Source organism: Hemibagrus wyckioides, linkage group LG13 (assembly GCF_019097595.1).
Source record: "Hemibagrus wyckioides isolate EC202008001 linkage group LG13, SWU_Hwy_1.0, whole genome shotgun sequence".
Classification (NCBI taxonomy): Eukaryota; Metazoa; Chordata; class Actinopteri; order Siluriformes; family Bagridae; genus Hemibagrus; species Hemibagrus wyckioides.
The window spans coordinates 24187057-24193266 of record NC_080722.1 but is presented as its reverse complement, the minus strand read 5'-3'; positions in this window follow the sequence as shown (position 1 = coordinate 24193266).

Here is a 6210-nt window from a genome sequence, read left to right as displayed (position 1 = left end):
GATTTGAGTGATTTATGGAGTATATGGGGTTAGAAGGATTTTTTCTTTAGAAATCTTGGTCTCTCTGAGGCATGGTCAATTAAACTGAATAGCTGCAAACCACATAATGTCTACACTAGACTTGTCTAATTTTCTTAGTCTATTATCTCTTCCTCTCAGAATTACCCACAACAAGACAAGGGGCTAAATGTTGTCCTGTACTGTTGTACTTGGGAATCTGGGGGACCACAAACATGCAGGTTCCATTTTTCCCCTGATGGGTGTCAACCAGCTCTTTCTCAAGGAATAGTTAGAGATCCATTAAGACCCTTCCTTCCTTCCTTCCTTCCTTCCTTCCTTCATTCCCTCCTTCCTTCCATTCTCCCTTTATTCATTTATTTAAGGATTGTCGTGGATCCAGCGCTAATCCAGGGAACAGTGAGGACACAAGGCAGGGACACACCCTGAATGGGATGCCAGTCCATTGCAGAGCACTCTGTACACACACACACATCCATAACTAGGGTCAATTTGGTGTTGCCAGTCCACCTTCATTCAAGGCTTTGGGAGGTGGAAGGAATCCAGAGAAGCCAGAGGAAACCCATGTGGTAAGAGCATGTGTACAAAACCCCATACTAACTGTAACCTGGTTAAACTTGAACCTGGAGATGTGAGTTGAGAATGCACCACCATTCCACCACAAATTCTACAGCTTTGATAAACCCCTGAGGGTAAATTAACCTTCACACCTGGGATGCTTTGAGAAGAATTGCCCTCCCAGCATCACCGTGGGATAAGTGCACTCTTACTTTCAAACTCTACAAGCAAGTGAAGGTCCTGACTCCTCCTTTAGGCTTTGTGTGGGTGGACACAATTACAGAGTGGCTGGCTGCTTGTGTCTTCTGAATACTTGGCAACCTTTCACCTTAATGACATGGCTTATCTTGCCTCTGTCTTCAGAGAGAGTCACTGTCCAACTCTCTTGAACAAACCAATCTTTTTCCATAACCAGGAGTGTTTCACTGTCTCAGTAACACACACTGATTTCATGTCTTGAGATTCTGAGCTCAGGTTCCAGACAAGACATAAAATTCGTAAACTCTGTAGCTAGATAAAATTGGAACTACTGTCTAGTTGGATGTTTAAGTTCCTCCTAAGGAGATGAATATCTTCTCATCTTTTCATACCACGTCACCAGTGGACACGCTGGGATATGGATGCCTGAAGGAAAAGGAGATGTTAAGCATAGACCTCCCCTTAGAATCAGCTCCTCCCATTTTGGAAAGCATGCCAGGGGGGGAAACTAGGACGATGTTTCCTTGGATGATCTTTCTGAGTTTGGTTTTCAACAATGCAGCATGAAACATTTTTGTGAGCTATGTTTGAACATAACAAGATTACAGGACATGCAAAATGTAGATAACTTTTTTTTTTATCCAAATACACATCTGGTGTACACATCTCAAGCTGTCCATGCTTGGACCTGGGATCTGTTTTCGAAATATGTAACAAAAAACCCTCGGGAACAATGTTTTTGGTAAGAGAGCTAAGAGAACATTTGGTGTTTCTCTTTCTGAGTTGCTGTGTGAGGTTCACACTGTGACATGGTTTTTCTTTCTTCGTCTTACTTCCTTAATAATACAGATGTGTCTCTAAGGTCCTGTCCCTTATTTACTCCCCGCCTTGAGCACCAGTCCCCTCCTTCTTACCAAGACGCCAGTGCTAATGGTGTGTGTGTGTGTGTGTGTGTGAGAGAGAGAGAGAGAGAGAAGGAGAGAGAGAATGGAAAAAGTGACTGAATTCTTCCCAGACTTCTGATAATGTTCATATGGTGGGTGGAAGCCACCATGTTACTGTTTCAGCAAAAAGAAAGAACAGAAAAAAACCGTTTCAGCTCACTTTGACTGCTTAGACTCACAATTAATAAGATTCAGATTAGTCAGAGGCTAGTTTTGTCTGAAATGGTGGAAGGTGCTATTGAAAAAGTTCAAACAAGCGAAAAATGATGGTCCACTTGTGTCTCTTGCTGTGAATATGCTGTCCAAGGGGCAGAGGGGTGTGGCCTAAACGTGGTTCAGATTTCAAGTTGTTTTGTGTGAAAGGAGCTCAGACCATAAAACCGGGTACATCACTGACCTTGCTATATTCTCCCTGTGTTTTTTTTCTTTTCTTTATAAACTGACCTCAAATACACCCCTGAAATAAAATCCAAGCTTATTTTAAAGCATGGGGCTTTATATCTCGCCTGTCTAAACACCCATTTCCTGATTGGTTCTTAATACCTAATAGTTATTTGGGTGGAACTGAAATGTCAATCAATTTCAAAAGAATTATTTTCCATTAAAGAAAGTCTTTTATTACAATATTAATAGTACACACATGAGGAACTTTGTTTCATGGCTTGTAGAAGTTTAGAGCGCTCTTTTTAATCTAGACATAATTTCCAGTCTCTCTGGCAGACATTTCATTTCAAATCCTCTGCCCAGGGAAACATCTGGAAAAAGTTCTCTCTCTTCAGACTCTATGTTTAATACGCTGTTCTCCATTCCGCTTGCTGGTTATATGCATGCTCTCTCTTCACTTGTTTTATCTTGTAGATTTTTTTATTATTATTATTATTATTATTATTATTATTATTATTATTATTTTGTTCTCTGTCTATTTCTTTTCCTGAATCTGCTGGTCACTGAAATGCAAGAACTGATAAAGATCACAATAAGTGTGGTTTTTATGCATGTTTTATTTCTTAAGTACTATAATTATATCAGAATCCATTGTTCCTAACCTCCATGACCATGTGTCATATTTATAATTGTTAAAAGGTAAAAGTCATCATGGGAGGTGTGTGAGAGAGCGCAGTGGGGGAACTAACTCAGCGTCGAGGTCTGGAAAGCTCATCAGTCATCCCCTGACGCCACCGCACAGGCACTCATAAATACTGCTGCAGGCCTGTGCAGAGAGAGAGAGAGAGAGAGAGAGAGAGAGGGAGAGAGAGAGAGAAAGAGTGAGAGAGAGAGAGAAAGAGTGAGAGGGAGGGAGGAAGGACGGAAAAAAGTGGAGCAGAATGGAAGGAAAGACTAAGAACAAGAGATGAGGTGGTATGAAAATGTGGTGGCTAAATTATGGATCCATATGGAGTACAGATAGAAACAGCTCAAGAAAGAAAGAGGGATGGGAAGAAAAAGAGAATGAGAATTTTTACTCGCTTATATGCTGACAGAAAAAAAAGAGAGACTGTATAAAGCTTAAAGAGAAAACTGACCTGAATAGCTAAGTTGTGACTCAGACACTCCAGATAGCAAAAGCTGCAGGACTCTCCAATTAGGACAGCTTTACGGAAAAAAACGGATTCATATGAGATCGTACGTTTTTCCACATATGATTATGTCATTAACACGTGACCACGTGAAAAATGTTATGCCCAGAATTGACATTTTTTGTAGAAATAAATCATGATCATGTGTAAACAAAATATCACAAGAGAAAATAACAGACAATAAAAAAAGAAACATTTATGTAGAAATTAATTGATCATGTGTAAATGAAAAATGTTGGAAAAAATCAGAAGAGAAATTAAATAGAAAAATAAAAATGTGTATTCATGTATGATTAAAATGAACATGTGTTAAAAATAATGCAAAGAGAAAATTAAGAGAATTTTTTTTTAAAAACTGCAATATTTAAGTAGAAATAAATTGATCTTCTGTAACAAATAATTTAAAAAAAAACCCCACAAAGTAATAAACAGAATTAAAAATAAAATTCCACATTTATGTGGAAATAAATTGATATCAGTGTAAAAAAAAATCATTTAAAAAATCACAAGAAAAAATAAACAGAAAAAAATGTAGAAAGATGTGACATTTGTGTAGAAATAAATTGATGTGTAAAAATGCATAAAACAATAATGTAAATAATCACAAGAGAAAATAAACAGAATTTGTTTTTAAATGCGACATTTATGTAGTAATAAATTAATCAAAGTAAATAAATGAATCAAAATCAAAATAAAAAATGCAACGTTTAAGTAGAAATAATTTGATCATGTGTAAAATAAATCATTTAAAAAGAGAAAAGAGAAAAAAGAGAAAAGAGAAAAAACTGAAAAATGTTATGTAGAAATAAATTGATGTGTAGAAATGTGTAAAAAAAAATAATGTAAAAAATCACAAGAGAAAATAAACAGAAAAAACGCAACATTTATGTAGAAATAAACTGATTATGTGTAAAAAAATTATTTAAAAAAATCACAAGAGAAAATAGATAGAAAACAAAAATAATTTGGCTTTGTGCAGAATGGATGTGTATCAGGAACACATTCAAAAGTTAACTCCGAGCTAAGCTTGCTAGCCAGATATCCACCAACTACTTTAAAGTTGCTTCTTTCCTAGCCTAGCATTATCCTACTCCACAGAATTTCTAGCTATTAACATAAATGTTTGCGTTTTTTAAAACATCACCTTTATATGCAGAAGCACATGATTATAACTGCTGTCCATAGCAGCTAGCAAATGTTGACTTTTCATCTTATAGCCCCACTATCCATCTGTTGCAGTTCATGTGATGGACTGACGAGCTAACTGACCAACTTTCAGCTAAAAAAAATCCATAATTTATAGTGCAATTAACCAACACATTAGGTAATAATCTAGCTATTTAAGTTTTCTTTCTGCCAATACATTCTATGACTACTAACTGATTTGTGTCATATTTTGACCACCATATTATTGTCTATTAGTGGTTTGATTGGTGTCAGTTATTCTAGAAATTCTTTGTTTAGTCACATGGAAGTTGGGGTCAGAGCGCAGAGTCAGCAATGATACAGCAGTGAGGGGTCAATTAAGAGCCTTGCTCTGGGGCTCTTAATTGATTGGCAGTAATCTTGACTCAGCAGGTAGTCAGGTAATAATGATAATAATAATGTCATCTCAAGTGCAGCTGTATTTCTACCTGTACTTCCAAATATCAGTAAAATGCATCGACAGAAACTGGTAGACCAAAGCACTTTGCATCAGTCACCCCAATCTCTGTAAGTGCTGGGGCTTGAACCCTGATCTTCCAATCAACAGTCTCGGTCCTTGCCCATTAATCTCCCTTATCTTTACTGGAAACCATTCTACCAGTTTATTGCAGCTTGATAGTAATCTCCACTCAGCAGGTGCAGCTGTATTTCTTCTTGTACTTCCAATGCCTGTGACAAATATCAGTAAAATACATCAACAGAAACTGGTAGGCCAAAGCTGCTTTGGCATCAGTCACCCCAAACTCTGTAAGTAATACTTTACACAGAGAGAGAGAGAAAAAATCACACTCCACAGCCAGATCCTGTCGCTGTGCTGAGAAAAGGAATCCCTCTCTCTCTCAAGATGCATGAGGCCTGCCAGAGAACATCATTAACAGCAAGTCATGTTCTACTCCCTCACTCCTGTCATCATACCTCGTGTTTGTTCTCTTCAGAACATCAGGTAGGTTCATCTGAACCTCTGGCACGACAGCATTGCCGAACCGAAGATCGCAATCTAGAGTTTAGCTTGGATGGACAGCCAATCAAAACTCGAAGCAAACCAGAAACATCCCGCCCACACAGAGAGACAGCTCCATAGAGAATCTGCCTAGAATTATAGTTGTAGGATGAATAAACACTGTCTGCTATATGCAACTTCCAAATGATTGGCACCCGTAAAGAGAATACTGAACATACACATGAGAAACAGTTTGAGAATCTAAACATTTACCAGCCACTGTAAACTAGAAACACCTGAACCCATGCTCATCCACGCACTTATCATCATGTGGCAGCAGCATTAGCCATGAAGTCACACAGATACAGGTCAGTTAATGTTCATGTCAAACATCAGAAAAAAGGGGAAATGTGATCTCTGTGAATTTAACTATTACTTTGTTATTGATGCCAGATGAGGGTTTGGGTATTTCAGAAACTGCTGATCCAACATGACATTTTTTTAATCAGAAAATAGAAATCTTATCAGACTTATCAGACATTTTCAATCGGTATAAAGAAAGGAATTATTTTATCTCTGTGAGTCTGATATAAAATGAATCTGTTGGCTTTCATTGTGAGACGTGTGTTTTTCTCTCTGTTGGAGAACCTTCCACAGGCATCTCAGAGAGCAGAAATGGGTTTCGACTTTTCTATGAATTTATTTGGAATAAACAGAAATACTTATGGAAAACTACAAATTCTTAACGTCCTGAGTGTCTACTTTCATA